The sequence below is a fragment of the Olea europaea genome, unplaced genomic scaffold, assembly GCF_002742605.1.
Source record: "Olea europaea var. sylvestris unplaced genomic scaffold, O_europaea_v1 scaffold489, whole genome shotgun sequence".
Lineage (NCBI taxonomy): Eukaryota > Viridiplantae > Streptophyta > Magnoliopsida > Lamiales > Oleaceae > Olea > Olea europaea.
The window spans coordinates 193388-210243 of NW_019263203.1; the positions used below are offsets into that span (position 1 = coordinate 193388).

The 16856-nt window shown below is 30.3% G+C and overlaps 1 pseudogene; it reads right to left on the minus strand.

Annotated features, from left to right (window-relative positions):
• Positions 1-817: 817 nt before the first annotated feature.
• On the minus strand, positions 818-6011 carry LOC111388344 (annotated as a pseudogene).
• Between the last annotated feature and the right edge of the window lie 10845 nt (positions 6012-16856).

Genomic DNA, 16856 nt, shown 5'->3' on the forward strand with positions numbered 1-16856 from the left:
AACAGGAGGGTTTTACTGCCCAATCCAACTACTGAGGGCACCTTTGTAAGTGTCTATGGATCACTAGTCATGCCTTAACTTATGCTAAGCAACAATGACGTAAGACATCAATTAATTGATAAATAAATTTATGGCAAGTCCTAGGAATAAGCTAAGAAAAGGTTCTTAGTAGACCATTTCTCACCAAACCTTTCTCAACAAGTATCAAAATTAATCATGCACAAGTATGCCAATAGCGCAAATTTTTATCCCAAAAGAGAAGCAATTAACGAGGCAACAAAGTCTTCAAAGTAAAATTTTCCTATAGTTCAGATGCTACCTTGTGATGTACCAAATATGAGCAGCAGCCAGCTCATATCCAGCGCCATGTGTTAACATTATAAATTTTTTTCATAAATTGTCACCCACACATTAATTTCACCTTTTCCTCCAATGAGAGGTCGAAGAAAGTCCAATATTCAAGGAAACCACTTCGGCCAGACTGCAAAGATTATGAAAGGAGTCTGGTGTCAGGCCCTGGTCAGAATCTGTTAATAACAGCTCTACCAATTCAAACCCTCTCACCCAATGTAAAACACTGAGTAGAATGGGTTAATATAAGAGATTGTCCTCTGGTACATGAACTCGCCAATCTAATGGATAAGGAGCACCACTTGGCAACAAACTTGGAGGTCCACTGCCTTGTATGGAATATTAACCAACATCACACATCCAAATAAACTTTTATAGACTGCAGCATGTAGAAAGATTAAGACATGAGAAACCCTCAAGTAAAACTATATCACAATGAAGGAAAATGACCACAAAGAGCGTATACCTTCCATAAATGAAGTTCATTAGTGGCATATTGAAGAATTATCTTCTGGCAAATAATCCATATTAGCTCTTTGGTCTTCCTCTTCTTCATCTTCATCTTCTGCTGATGCCGGCAGCCCATTAAGATCTACATTAACACCATTTACCTTCCGAACAAACTGTCCCTTCACACGAGGTCTACGTTCCGCAAGTTGTTTACGGTTGACATACCTGATCTTCTTGTCAAAACATCTTTCCTTCCGCTTCTGCTTGAATTTCATTAAAGCAGCCTCTCTACGATCAACATTACTTAACTCTCCTTCATTAGAAGAGGAATTCCTTTTGAGATGGCCATGCATGAGTTGTTGTAGGCATTTCGCCATGTTGTAAGCATATACCAAAAGGGTAGTAAGGATAAGATGTCATTCCAGGGACATGACGAGCACCTTGTGGAATATGATTGTATTGAGGTAATAGAGAAGAATTGGCGTGGTAGTGCAGATCTTGTGGTTGTGTGTGCTTTCGATACACAGCTGTTGATGACATCATAGACTGATTCATTACTCCGGACATATAATAAGGCTGGGCAGGATTTGCAAGGAAACCTACACCATAATGGGGAGATTCATTTCTTGGATGCATATGCACCTGAGAAAACTCCTCATTTGAGTTCCGCTGTTGAGAGGTTTCCAGTGATATGGGGGGAGTACAAGATCTCTCTACAGAAAAAGAATCCGGAATACTATTACTGCTTGGATATTCATCTTCTTGAAAATGATTTTCCAGGGAATCTCTGTTGTCATGTCCTAGGAAATCAGCACCCACTCGCCCCTTCATTGTAGTGAGCTTCTCTTTGATCCTCAAGTTCTGAGGCAAAGTTTCATGAACAGAGGCATCCCCTTGGTTGTTGCATTGGGGTGTGCTTGATTTAATGTATGTGAAAAAAGCCGAAGACTCACCTATTTTTAACCCACTCTTCTTTGGAAATGGAGAAATTTTCCCTGAAAAGATTTTAAACTCCTTGAGAATATAAATCATTGGAAATCAGAGAACTTATATAAGTACGAAAACTTTGGATATGAGCAAATCACATGGTAAACTGTTAACAACTTTCAGGACCCATTTAGAAGGGTTACCATCAGTTAATTTGAATTCAACATATCCAAAGAAGAGACTCAATTTTTATAGGATGTAAAATATGGTGCATGATGAACTTATTTACATGAATTGGATGACCATTTAGAGATATTTCTTCGTAATGATCAAATACGACAGCTAAAATCATGTAGGCACGTCTAAGTGAGTTTAAATGTTGAGAATTTGCATTTTTGTGCAAGTAGCTACCCTCATATTTGAAGCCATAAGCTTATAAACATGGGTGAAAGTGTTTCAGCTGGTCAACAGGAAGTGAGTCCTTTAATCTGTTTAAAGGACGCGAGTGTTCACATAGTTGTCATTATTATTATTATAATATATATATATATATATATATATATATATATCTCATTCAATAAACAACCAAATCATTCCTTTTACCAAGTTCAGTCTGACAACTTAATCTTCATATCCTAAATTTAATACAAAAGCATGCCTGCACGCATATTTCCTTTTGAAGTTCTTAACAGAATGTTTATCATCCAGAGTTTAACAATAGAGTTGCTTCTCATCTCTAATACAGAATTTTAATTTCTAATTCTAAAATTCTGACATGTCTAATTACAAATTAGCAACTCTAATAAAACCAGGAAGCTATTTGGCCACATGAATAAAGAATAATGGACAAAGCACTTCTCCTCCTTTGTCCAGTAAAGGAACACAAAAGAGTAAGGTCCATAATATATATAAGAAGAACCTGTGACCATCAATTTAAAATATAAACTGCCATGTAATAGAAAAGTTGGACCAAACCTCAAAATCATTGTGAACATTATAACAGTGATGCAAAGGGTATACTGGACAGAAACGCACATTTTAATGAATTGTAAGTTCATTTAAAATCATGTGAGCCATTTACCTGTCTGCCTGTCACTAATTACTGGCACATCAGGCTGACGCTCAGACAAGGCCCCAGTTGGAGTCTCAATAGGAGAAGCAGTGGCAGCAGCATTAGTCTGGAAATGTAGAAGAAGCAGGGAAGGAACAAATGCATACAGATAAAATGTTAGTTACAGTTTACAAACAAATAGAATTGTTTTTTCTTTTTAGTGCATAAATTGCTATTTGGAAAATAATAGTGAATAATATCTGGTTCACGTGACAAAGTTCAACTAAGATCAGGAGAACTTGAACTTCCAGCAGAAATATCCCATTGTATCCCAAAGTTAGTATTTCAATAGCACTAGATTCCAGCTATTGATAAATTTTAAATGAGCATATATCCAAAAAATTTAACCATGGCCTACCCATCCATATCACACTCACCTCATCTTCCTCATGAGTCAAAACACACGTCACCGGATTGATACTCTTTCGAGACTTGTCATCCGTATCATCCGAGAACAAAGTAGTGCTATTGGTATTAGCATCACTAGGATCCGATACAACCATATCAAAATCATAATTCACAATGTTCTTCTCTTCTAGTCCAAGCTGCCCATGTAAAGAAAAGGGATGCAGAAACTCACATTAAAATTGAGTCGGAGAAGTAAAAGATGACAAAATTACAATGCACAAGAGCACATTACTACAATACATGACATCCCCAAGTAGAAAATTTCAGAATGAGCATGTTAGATATAAAAAGCTTTTTATTAAGTATTAGAATCTACGAATACAAAATGTTTTACTATTTGAAAGAGTAGATAACATAAAGCTTTCGTCTTTTAGTTCCTCAGATCTATATTAAACGTGTTTGACTTAACCTCTGAAATACTAACTTAAATCCCCTTGCATGTATACTTTGGAAAGTACTATCTACAAAATGTCAAATGGCTTTTCGGAAACAATTAAGCAAAAAAATTAAAGTGTACTTGCCATCCGCCGCCTTCTCCACATATGAGTCCACAAATTTAATAACTCATTGGTACGTAATGGCTTCACAAGATAGTCAGCTGCTCCAAATTTCAGGCACTTGACAACAATCGAGACCTCATCTTGTGCTGACATCACTGGCATCAAAAGAATGACTACCAATTCATTTCACATAAACACAAACATCTTAACAAGATGCAAAAAAATAAAAAAAAAATAGAGAACTCCTAAGTTATCATGTTAGTATCATGCACAAAGAAACAAAAGTTATACTTACTGATCACAGGAATGCGTCGCAACTCTTTGTCCCTCGTGATGTATTTCAACATTTTCAATCCTTTAGACATAGGAAGGTCAACTTCCGAAAGAATAATATCTATGTCAGGCCCCTCAGCATTTAGTGCATCAATCACTTGTCTTGGAGACCTCACTGAAGTCACTGAAAATCAAGAGTTATCCACATTCAGTACAAATGTACGAACATTTCCATTTTATTTAAAAGCACGGATAGACACGGGAGACATTTATAGGAATTATTGGGAGTTAGCTAGCTTGGTAGTTTTCCCATAAGTTTTTAAAATCGTAGAAATTCCCCAAATATTAGAAGCTATTTAGGGAGTCAATAGAGTTCTCCAGCATTAGAAAAACACTAAATTGACCAATGTGTTACTATACCAGACATTTATACAAAAAAAAAAAGAGAGAGACTTTCTTTGGTTGCATTTGGTCCTATCGGCCAGATTGACTGCAGCTCTGATTCAAAATTCTAGGCTTCTTCTATTAAACTATGCTTTACATTCATTCAGTAGAGATGCAGCTCTTACATTTCAATAGAGGTGATGCAATAATCCATATTCTTAGTGTACTCAATTTCCTTTCCATAAAAGGATTGAGAGCTCTCTACAATCCCCAAGCCCCAACAATGCATTTTTAAAACCTTTCTTCTTGTATACCTCCTGCAAGCAAACTGTCTTAACAAAGCAAGTCATGCTTTTAAATCTTATATAATACAATTTACCCCTTCCACGACCCCTCTATGGCGAACTACAACTATTCAGAGTGTACAGTTCATAAAGTGAAGAAAAATAATTCTATATTATGATTTGATTAAGGTTAGGAAAATAAGCTTCTTGTTCTCTCCAATACATGAAAATGAAGGTTATATTCCATATTATCAAACCAAAGAACTACCTAACTCAGATACTGAATAAACTTTCACAGAAAATTCAATAAAAATGCACAAACAAACCTGACTTCCAAATTAAAGACAACTGAAACACAATTAAAGTATAAAAACAAATCGAGAAACAATCTAAACGTTAATAAGAGATTAAAAAAAATAGAACATTACCTTGATAAGAACATTTACAGAGAAGCGTAAGAACCTCCTCGGAAGTTTTGGCATCGTTATCGCAAACCAAAATCCTCACTTTACTCCTATCAATAAACCCATCCCCGCTCTTCCCTATCTCACTCTTCTCCATCACCCTTCTTCCCCCTAAATAAAATGAAGTTCAAATTGACGTCTCTATTCAAGCCTCCCGAAAAAAATAAAACAGAAGTACTAAAAAAACTCCATTATTTGGACCCAGAAATGCAAGAGTAGTAAAACCCTCGATTTTAACAATATATATATACTTAGGGTCTTAAATTACAATTTTCCCAAAATCCCATTTATAGATCATGGATTCATTACAACGTCCAGTAGTCAAAATTAGATTCTCACTTCCAGTAAAGAAAAACACTAAAGGGCGGGTAGGTTTAACTGTGGGGTACCTATATGACGAGAGTTATCGATGGGGAGAAAAAATTACTATCCATAAACGGCAAGCGAATAGTCAATTTTCGCAGACTTGGCCTAAGCTGATTACACAAAACCAGGCCGCTTCAAAAATCCAAACCCCGCTCCAGAGCACGTTAGCAAACTGCCCCTACCAGCCTAAATCTATCAGTTATCTATATACAGTAAAACTATCCTTCCTTGGCATCGGCATATTTTAGAGTGAGAGAGAGAGGAGACTTTTGCTTCTATGAGGTTTTATTTTTTAAGTTTTATCTGCTTTTCGAATTATTTTAAGTATTTTACTGGTGCTTTTTTTATTCGGTAGTGGTGACTGCTAACGTAAGCTTGCCTACTTGTCAAGGTCCTGTACCGTAGGATGAAACGTAGGGATGAAGTGAGGGTTGGTGCAGTGAGAAGGGGCGCATGTTAGAAAAAAGTGATTACGTGGAGCGTAAGAGAGGGTAAAAGTCGAAGATAGTTGGATAGAGATAGAGGGAAGGCCACGTCACGTGAAGATCTGAACGACGAAGAGAAGAGAAGGTAGATTCAAAAGAAATTTATAGGGCCCACGCATGGGAGATTTTTCCCCTACGTGGAAATTTTATTGGGTGTCAAAATTTGACTATATATCATCAAAAATGTCACTTTTCAAATTTTTTATCAAAATGTCAATTTAGGACATTTTTGACCCTATGAATTATTTGAATATCTTATATATCCTTGTACAAAACATGTGTATTGTGTCAGAATGAAATGACAATGTGTCAGAGTGAAATGACAACATTGCTCTGAAATAACTTACATTGAACTGTCGTTCCCAACGGTTAACATCAGTAATTCTCAACAGATGGACTCATCAATATATCAGATGAAGTTTTCGACAGATGATCTATTAGGAACGACAATTCCTTTCTTTACCTAAGTTCAGTTCCACAATTTAAACTTTGGTTCCAACATTGCACGTGTGTTTCGCATTAACATGTATGAAATGCTATGATTTCATGATTTGTTGATTGATTCGTCGTTGTTTATGCTTGATTGATGCATTCATTTTATATGTTCCAGTTTCAATGGTTTGTTTCGCATTTTTTGTTCATTATGATTGATTAATGAATTTATTTTCGCCCTGAAATGTCATTTTGGCTGCCCACATGAAGTGGGTAGAGATCTATGTGCACGAGGACGATTACGACAAACTGCGTTCATCAATTGACTTCCATGATAACTTTGATCAGATTGTTGTTATTATTGCTTATTTATTTATAATGTATGACTGCTTTTCACATTATTGGGGTGACAGGAGAAATAATGAATTTATATGAGATATGCGATAGTTGTTCATCGTTCGACGTTGTTGAATGAAGTCAGAATATTTGTTAATGCGTAGTCTTATTCTTCACATTTCTATGTTCGATAATTTAATCACCGACACGTACTTGAACTTCGGTTTGGTAAGGTTGCTACCACTGTGTAATATGATTCAAATGAAGATGAAAGCTGGTTTGATAAGGTTGCTACCACTTAACATTTGCATAAATCTTTTTGGTATCTTTTCCCTTAAAAAATATTTCAAAAATGAGGAGTATCATGATTAATAGTAGTTTCAAAAGCATTATTCACTTTGATGATCACGTTGTTTTTATCATTTAAAAAAGAGTAAGCTATTCGATTAAAAAAAATTCGTAATAACTAACCTCTCAAAATTGATGATGAATCTAATAATAATGTCTTATTGATCAAGAAATGAAGAAGATAGATGAAGTGAGGGTTTGTTGAATATATTTCTTTGATGTTAAATAGGTTTTTTACTTCTTTTATCTTTTTTTTTTTAAAGTAAATTCATATTTTATATATATATCCAATAATTATAATATATAAATTTAACTAATCAAATCATAACATTAATTAATTGGATTGAAACATAACATTAAATGCTCCTAAAAGGGGACGCGAAGGATAAGTTGGACATTTCCCACAAAAAAAGTGACATTTTTTATAAAATTAGGTGCACGTCCAAATTTTTTGTGCATTTTCAAAAAAAGTGACATTTTTTTATAATTCCCCTTTTTCTATTTGGCCTGTTACTATTTCTTTCTATGGAAATATCTATATTACCCTTAATAAAATGATTCTTTCTATATTGCAACATATGTCCTCGTCTTTTAAACATTTTATCATCTGTTTACTCTATTTTGGATATTTGAGTATAAAATCATTCTATGATCTAATAAATAAGAATAATCCGTAACACACACACACACACACACATATATATATAAATCATATTTTCTTAATAAAATATCATATTCTTCAAATGGCAAATTTGTATTTTTTAATTGAGATATAATATTCTTTATTTCTTCTAACATTCTTTCTAATAAATTATCTAATCCTTCAATTGTATATCCTGGCATTTACCAAAATAATCATCATGCAATTATCCCTGCGATTCTTTTAAGACCTTTAAAAGATTCATTCTAATTTTAACAAAAGTTTAATAGTTTTACCTCAGGTTTGATCTAGACCTGTATTCTTATAACCGAGTGACGTTCGAGCTCTGAATCTGTAAACTGCTTCCTTCAATGGCCTCCTGCCTTCACGAAATTGTTACTGTGTTAGCTACTTGCTCTCACTGTATCACCTTCTAAAGAATAAAACTCTAAACTTCTGTTAAGGAAAACTCTCCCTTTGTTAAAATAAGAAGGAAACTTTCTATTTGATCTTTCAAGAATCTATGGAAAAAATATTTAGACACTCATATTGATATCAAAATATCAGAATTTTATTTTTATTAGGATTGAGACAAGACTTTAATTTGGTACAAGGGGTTTCCAGAAAAACTGATTTTTTAAACTGAGAATAGACTATTGCTTACAACTTGAGAATTCAAGATAGGCTGATCCTCCATTCTTCTCTGATAATGTCTCTATTTATACAAATTTTTCAGACTCTATTACATCATTCAATACATCAGCAAGGCACACTTGCCTTTCTATTTTCTTCTTTGGGCCTACATCTTCACATGTTGGTTCAACTTTTCTATCCAAAGAGCATCTTTTTCTATTATTGCTCCTTATCTTCAATGTCTTCACATGTAGTATTATTGTCCTTCATACACCTTTGTCAAAATGTGCTTTATCTTCTTCTTTCATTTCTTCACATGCAGTTGGGGCACTCCCTTAGCTGGCATGATTCTTTTATAGTGGTAAGACATCCTTGAAATTAATGTATATCAAATCTTGTAATGTAGTCTTTTAAAATTTCTGATTTTGCATATCCTCCATTGGATACCAACATCCAATTTTCATACTGGCACATGCATGAGAATTTTTTATCAAACAAATTTTTGGCAATGTTATAGATGACTTTAATTCCAAGTGCTCTTCTATGTCTGATTCATGATTTTGTCACTATTGGGACTTTTCTATTATTCTCAGTAACATCAATTTGGAAATTGACTGCAATATATCCAATTGAGATTACGTGTTCAACTTGATAGTAAACAACTCCATCATATTCTGGACTGATTGAATAGAATTTTAAAAATATTTTCCTTCTCTTGGCAAATCTGGATACTTCCTTAATGAATATGTTATCAAACTTTGAAATTTCAGTAAAATCTTTTCCTGGATAAATTAAATCCATGAATCCATAGTCTGTCATGATTTTTATGAATAAAGGGTCACCTCCTTCCATGACTGTTATTCTGGGATAAACATTATTTCCCGGAGAAATGAAATATGAATCACTTATTTTTATTTCATAAGCGATTTTGACTATTTCGACATATTTTTTTTCGTTTGGATCTAAAGGGATTTTATCTTTTTCGTCTATGATGCTAATTGTTTTGGTATCTCTTTTATCTCCATGTATCATAACTTTCTTGGTTGATGATACAGAAATGAAATCTTCTTTACTATCAGTTGGTATGTTGTCACATCTGGGTCCACTGCTGCTTCCAGCTGTCCCTATTTGGTATTGATTTGGAAAACTCATTTCTGAGCTCTTTGGTATATTTGTTTCAAACAGTATATTTTTTAGTTGTGCTGCAATGTCATCAACTTTATTTTTGAGTTCAATGACATATTTATGATGTTCAGTAGTGATATTCAACAATATTTTCATATTTGAGTTGAACATATCTGAGATCTGGGTTGCTCCAGAGCTTATATCTTCAGATTCTTCTTTAAAAAAATTTGTCATTTCTTGTATATGTAGAATAGATTGGTATAACTCCATGGCCTTGGCTTTATCCATCAGCAAATTCTATGTTTCTGTTGAGAAAATTTGCAAGAAAATTATTAACTCCTTTAATTTGGACTATGTCAAAATTATAAAATGCTAAATAAGCTTACTATCTATGAAGCCTTCTGTATTGAGATTCTGATGGTAATTTATTCCTGACTAATCCTGCAACTTGAGAATTATCAGTTTCAACAATAAATTTTTTGGATAATAAAAACAATGAGAACTTTTTTATTCCTCTAATAATTGCTAGTAATTCTTTTTCATAAGTAGTATAATTTATTTCTGCTTGGTTAAAGGTTCCACTTGAATATCTACGAATTTCATTTAAATCTGTTTCTAATATTGCTGCCCAATATTTATCTGAGGCATCGGTATTAATAATCAAATTATCTTTTTCATTTGGTAACTTTAATTTTGGTAAATTTTTACATTCTTCTTTTAATGATTTAACTATTTCTGTATGTTCTTCATTCCATCCCTTAGTATTTGTTTTTCTAAGTAAAATTTGAATTTTATGTTTTTTCTTAGAAAGATTTTCAATAAATCTTTTTGCATAGTTTAAACATCCTAAAAATTTTTGAATTTGTTCTTTGGATTTTAATTTATTTGAAAAACTTTCTATCTTTTTGGATATATGAGTCTGTAATTTTATCCATCTTTTATCTATTGATAATCTAATAAAGTCTATCTCTTATTTTTCTATTATAGATTTCTTTTTAGATAGCTCAATTCCTTCTTTTTTACATTCATTAATAAATTGGATTAAATAATTTCTATGCTCTTCTTTACTATTAGAACATATTAATATATCATCAATATAAACAATTAGAAATTCATTAAACTTTTTAAATATATTATCCATCTTTCCTTGGTATATTTGTGGTGTATTTTTCAAACCAAATGATATAACTAACCATTCATATTTTCCTTGAGGTGTGCTAAATGCAGTATATTGTATACTATCTTCTTTTATTTTTACTTGCCAGAATCTTGATTTACAATCAAATTTAGAATAATATTGTTTTCCCCTTGCAAGATTTATTAGTACTTCTTTATTTGGTAAAAAGTAACCATCAAATTTAGTATATTTGTTTAATTCTTTATAATTTATAACCATTCTAGCTTTTCCTCTAATTTGTTCAGAGTGTTTCATAACCATAAAGGCTGGACTGCTATGAGGTCCATTACTAGGTCTAATAAATTTTTGTTCTAACAATTCTTTTATCTGATTTTTAAATTCTTGTGTATCTTGTATAGTATACATCATTGGTCTTACTCTTATTATAACATTTTCTATTAATTCTATTTTGGCTTTTGGATGATATGATTTCCAAAATAATAATGGATTTCCTCCATAAACCTTTTCTAATTGTTCAATAATTTTTTTTATATTCATTTCTATTCCTGTTTTTAGAACATTTTTATATAATATTCTTTTATTTTTTATTTCATTATTAAGAATTGGTTTTTTCTCCCATTTATTACCACGCTGGACTGACTGAACTTTATGAAGTTTAAATTCTCTAGGAATTTTTAATAAGTGTCCACAAGGTGTTTGTAACATTATCATATAATTATTTTGTTTATAATATTGAAATTGTTGTATGAAATCATTTCCTAATAATATATCACATTCTAATTTATCATATTTATAAACTTTATTTATTATCACTTGTTTACTTCCAAGAATTATATTAACTTTATCAATACTATTGATTATTTGAGTACTTTCTCTTGTAACACCAGTTATTTTTATATTACTATTATTATTTCATGATTTTATTAAAAAAATTTAAATATTGTTATATCATTTCCTGTATCTATTAAAGCACAAGTTGTTATAATTGTTTCAACAATAGTAATTTGTATATACACAGCTAATGAAAAACTTATTTGATTATTCATCTAATTCTTTTTACATAATGTAGTTTGTCCATTATGAACAATATATAATCCTTCTCTTTTTATACCATAATCTTCTAATCCATTTAGAAAACTCATTCCTAAAAGTATATGAGGGTTTATATCTATACTTTTATCTATGTAACATGGTACTAAGAGATCTATTCCTCCTATTTTTATTAGTACTTTAACTTCTAAATCTGATATATGTACTTGTCCATCAAAATTTACATACTTATGTGGTTCAGTTTTATGAGCTATTAGTCATTTGTTTCTAATTGAAGGTATATGATATTCACTAGCTCCTGTATTTATTAATATATTTGGTCCATTTATATTTTCTCTTCCATTATAATATTCTCATTCTATTTTCATGTATCCAGCATTCCTATATAGTTTTACCTCTTTTGTTTTGTTGATTTCTATAGTCATAATTTGATCACCTGGTTGCATAATATCATCTCTATGAAACTTGAAATGTAGTCCTAAAACTTCATTAAAATTTCTATCTTTCAATTGATATGCTAAATTACCTTCTATTGTTCCTAAATGACTATCTTTTAAATTTATTATTCTTCCATCATGTAGAGTTATGGTTAAGGGTGAATATATCTTTTCTTTAAATAGTGATTTAAACATTATTTGTATTCCTGCTAAATAAACATATTGGATTTTTTTCACTTTTTTTTTACTAATCTTTGTTAATAATTCATCAACTGTATTTTTTGTTAAAAGATTTAATTTATATTGCCCATAAGTTGTTCTTACATCTATTATTTTTTCTATTTTATGATATTCATTTATTGCTATTATTTCTCTTTTCCAAATTCTATTAAAAACTTCACATTTTCCTATTTTTAAGTCTAATGAAAATTTTTGCAATTTCTTAAACTTGTTATTATCAAATGTGACTTTTAATTCATATCCTTCTATTCCTTCGTATTATTGTATATTTATATTATTACTTTCTATTTCTTCAATCTCTTTATTCAAATCCTGATTCATCCTCTTCTTTTTCACTTATATATACTTCTTAATCAAAGTATTCTTTAATATCTGATATTTCACTTAATTCATCTTTTATTTCTAAATATTCTTTTTATAATATTCTAACTTTTTTTTATTACAATCAGGGCTTATATGACCTATCTCTCCACAATTCCAACATTTACATTGACTTTTACTTTTTTTTATAATTCTTATTTTTCTGTTGATTATATTGGTTATTTTTTCTTTTATAATACATTTTTCTAGATTTTATATATTTTTTATTAAAATTTCTAAATTTTTTAAACTTTTTATTTTTATACTTTCTTTTATTAACTTTTCTTTCAGAATTACATCCCCACTGCACAGGAATTTCCATATCTTCACAACATATTCTAGTTTATTTTTCTGATTTTTTCATTAATTGCGTTTGTTGACATATATATGCAAGTCTTTCAAATAAAAATTTTATTCTTGAACCTAAAGTTCTAAATATTCCAATATTATCTCTAACATATTTTTCAAATTCTATTTTAAAATATATTCCCCAAAAACCTGATAATTTATTATAATACATATTTTGGTATACTTCTTGATTTTCATTACTATAAAATTGAACATAATAATAGTTTCTAAATTCACAAGTATATTCTTTAATTTTACACATATCACATATTGTTAAATTTATTAATTTAATCCTAACACTATCTTTTTCTCTTATTTCCTCTCTTTCAGCATTTCTTATCCAATTTTCTCCTTAAAATTCATCAGAAATATATTCTATTAATTTTTCTATACCTTGTCTATCTGATTTGATTATTTCTGTTTGTACATTTCTTTTTATTAATATTTTTGTATCATTATTTATTCCTTTCCACTAATTTCTAACACCTTCTTCAAATGATGCTATTAAGAAATCTATTTTTCTTTCAATACTTTCCCATGTGTCATTTTATTATATAAAAAGAATAATATCATCGAATCTGCCCAAGTTAATATGACTTTTTTAGTATCTATTTTACAATTTAGATCTAGTTTTGTTCCTCCATGATTAATTGGTTTATCATAATTATCATTTAATTCAAACCTATCTTTATATTTATTTCCTTTAGGTGGTTGTCCATCTCTTACTTTATCATAAAATTGTCTATATGGTTTATTATATATGAGTGCATAACTTTCATCTGTATTATGTAATTCTTGTTTAGAGGTTCCTGCTGTATTAGGTCCTCTTCCAGTATTCATTAAAACTTAGTATTCACTTATATCAGTTAGGCTTAATTGATCAAAATTTTCTATTAGCAAATCTAACTCTTCATTCATTTTTATCCTCTTTTTCTTCTTTTTTTAATATTCCTAATTATTTTTCTCTAAATTCTTCTTCTTCTTCTAATATCTTTGGTAATATATTTTTTCTAAATTTATTATCCATGCTCCCTATTTCTATTAATATATTTTCTTTTTCTATATATTTTTTTCCTATTCGAGTCATCTCTTTTTCTATAAGTTTTTTTATTTATTTTCTTATCTTTATTCTTATTATTTTCTTTTAATTCTCTAATCTCAATTTTTAATATATTTATATCATTTTTTGTTTCTTTTACTTCATTTCTCAATTCTTGTACATCATTTATTAATATTTTTATTAGTGATTTTAATTCTTCCATATATTCACTTATTAACATTTCAATTTTTTCTTATTTCTAACTCATAAGTTAATTTGCATCTTTTATCTTTTTTTTTATCTATTATTTTTCTAAATCTTCTCTCAACTATTTCTGGATCTACTAATTATTCTTTAGCTATAGTAAAATATTTGCTTTCCAGTCTTAGTGTTTCACATTTTAGTTTTGTTAATTGTCTATTATTTGGTATTCTCATTCCTTTTGGTCTTAACATTATATTTCCTATTTCTTCTTGTATTTTATTCATTTTTAAAAGTAATTTATTTAATTTTTGATGTGTATTATCAATTGTACTCATATTTTTCTTTATAATATAAATTATTTTCTTCATCTTCATAAATATTAATAATTTTCTCATATGTATATATATCCTTTATTGTTTCTATTATTGATTTTTCTAATATTTGTTTTATTTCTTTATGAAGTTCTTTAATTATTGTCAAAGTCATTATTTTTAATTTATTATGAATAGGTTTTAAAAATATATAACTTCCTCTTTCTTCTTCTAAACACCAAAAGTTATTTATTTTCTTTATTTTAATTTTCATGATCTCTATGACTCTGATACAAATAAATGGGGGTGCTACTTAGAGCGAACATAAATAAAATAAATCAAATAAATCAAATAACATAAATAGGGGTGCTACTTAGAGTGAACATAAATCTAATAAATCTAATAAATCAAAAAATTGGTAATCTATTAAAATTCATAAAGTATTTGATTTTTTAAGGACTAAATTGAAAGATTTCTATATTTCATTAACTTATTATGTAATATTATAAAGGGGTATTTTGGGTATCAAAATTAGCCAAAGGCTATTTCGGAAAAATGGTCTTTCTATTTGGGTCATTTTCATGTATTTCCCTCCACGCATACACGTTTGACGTGCTACCTTTAATTTTGTCCACTAGATTAGATATGGTGCTTGTTTGGCAGAGATTTTATTAATTAATTTTTTGATCGTTAAAAATAAATTTGGGTTCAATTCAAAAATGACGGCTGGAATAGTGAAATAACGGTAAAAAATTTGATGTTAATTGGATTAAAATCTCTATCATGCTCATAGTATTAAGCCATTTCTACATAAATTTTTCCACAGAATTTGGCCAGATTACTCTCATGTGTGGTACCCACCGTAAATAAAAAATTGCCAAAACCCACCCCGCCCACCCCCATGTGTGTGTTCTAGCAGACTTCTGTATGAAGTCTACCTCTACACACAACAGGCCTGTTATATAAATGTTTGTGTGTGTGTGTGTGTGTGTGTGTGTGTCATCTTTTAATTGGTTGGAATTTGAGACGAAAACCTAATTTTATTCGATCATGTTACATGGTTGGAGTCGATAGCGAAATTTTATTTTCAGACAATACTTGGTAGATTCTCATTGAAAATTAGGAAAAAACATAAAAACACTCAATCATAGACCGCCACATCAATCTTTTTTTCTCTATTTATTTTCATTGTTTGTTCAGCATTATTCAATTTTATTTAGCTCGTATTTAGGGGGTGTTTGGGAGATATTTTTATGTAAAAATGCATTTTTGAATAGTAAATTGATGGAAAATGTGTGGTTGAAAAATAAAAAAAAATTTGATTTACGTATAATATTATTTTAATAAAGAATGTGTGGTTGAAAAAAAGAGAGAAAAATACATTTTGAAAAAAATGGGTACCAAACGGGGCTTTAAGTTCCATTAAAATTAAAATTTATTTTTTTTATCTTCTTACTAATTACACATTTTTGAATAAAATAATATTAAAGACTGAGCAATCCTTTCTTTTTTTGATCTATAGCATTTCGATGTCCCAATTCGCTTGGGAGAAAGGAAGCCAAAGGCGAAGACCAGGGATAAAGACGCAGCCTCAGAATTCCAACTTTGAGTCCCCACCCATGGTAACAAAGGCGGAGTCAGATAATTTTTTCAATGCCGGCAAAATTTCAGTACGGGCACGAATTTTTTCTCCCACCAACTTTTCTCACATGGAATAAGCTGCTTCCGGTTTTCCAAAGTTACTGAACTATACATGCCTGAGTTTAGTAAAACAGATTTTTACAGAAACTACTCCACACCAATCATTATTCTTTCCCAAAGACTATACATGGCTCCGCCCCTGCATGGTAATGAGTTACGGGAGCTAGTTCTATCACTTTTGCCCAACTACAGGTTTAAGCACAAAAATATTTTTTTTTTTTTAACCACACATTTTCCCAAAAATTACTATTTCAAAACATATTTTTTCCAAATTCTAATTAAAATGGAGGCCAAACAAGGGCTTACTCACACATATGGAAAGGCTTGGCTTTTCATCAATCTATTGCTTTTAATTAATCTATTTGCACAATCATAGATGACAATGTGATTGACAATGTATAAGTTGTCAAAAAACTTTGAGTTGCAAAAACAACTTGTTTTTCAAACTTTCCAATGACAATTTGTCATATGACATGTTATCAATAAGATTATCATTCAGATTGTACACCAG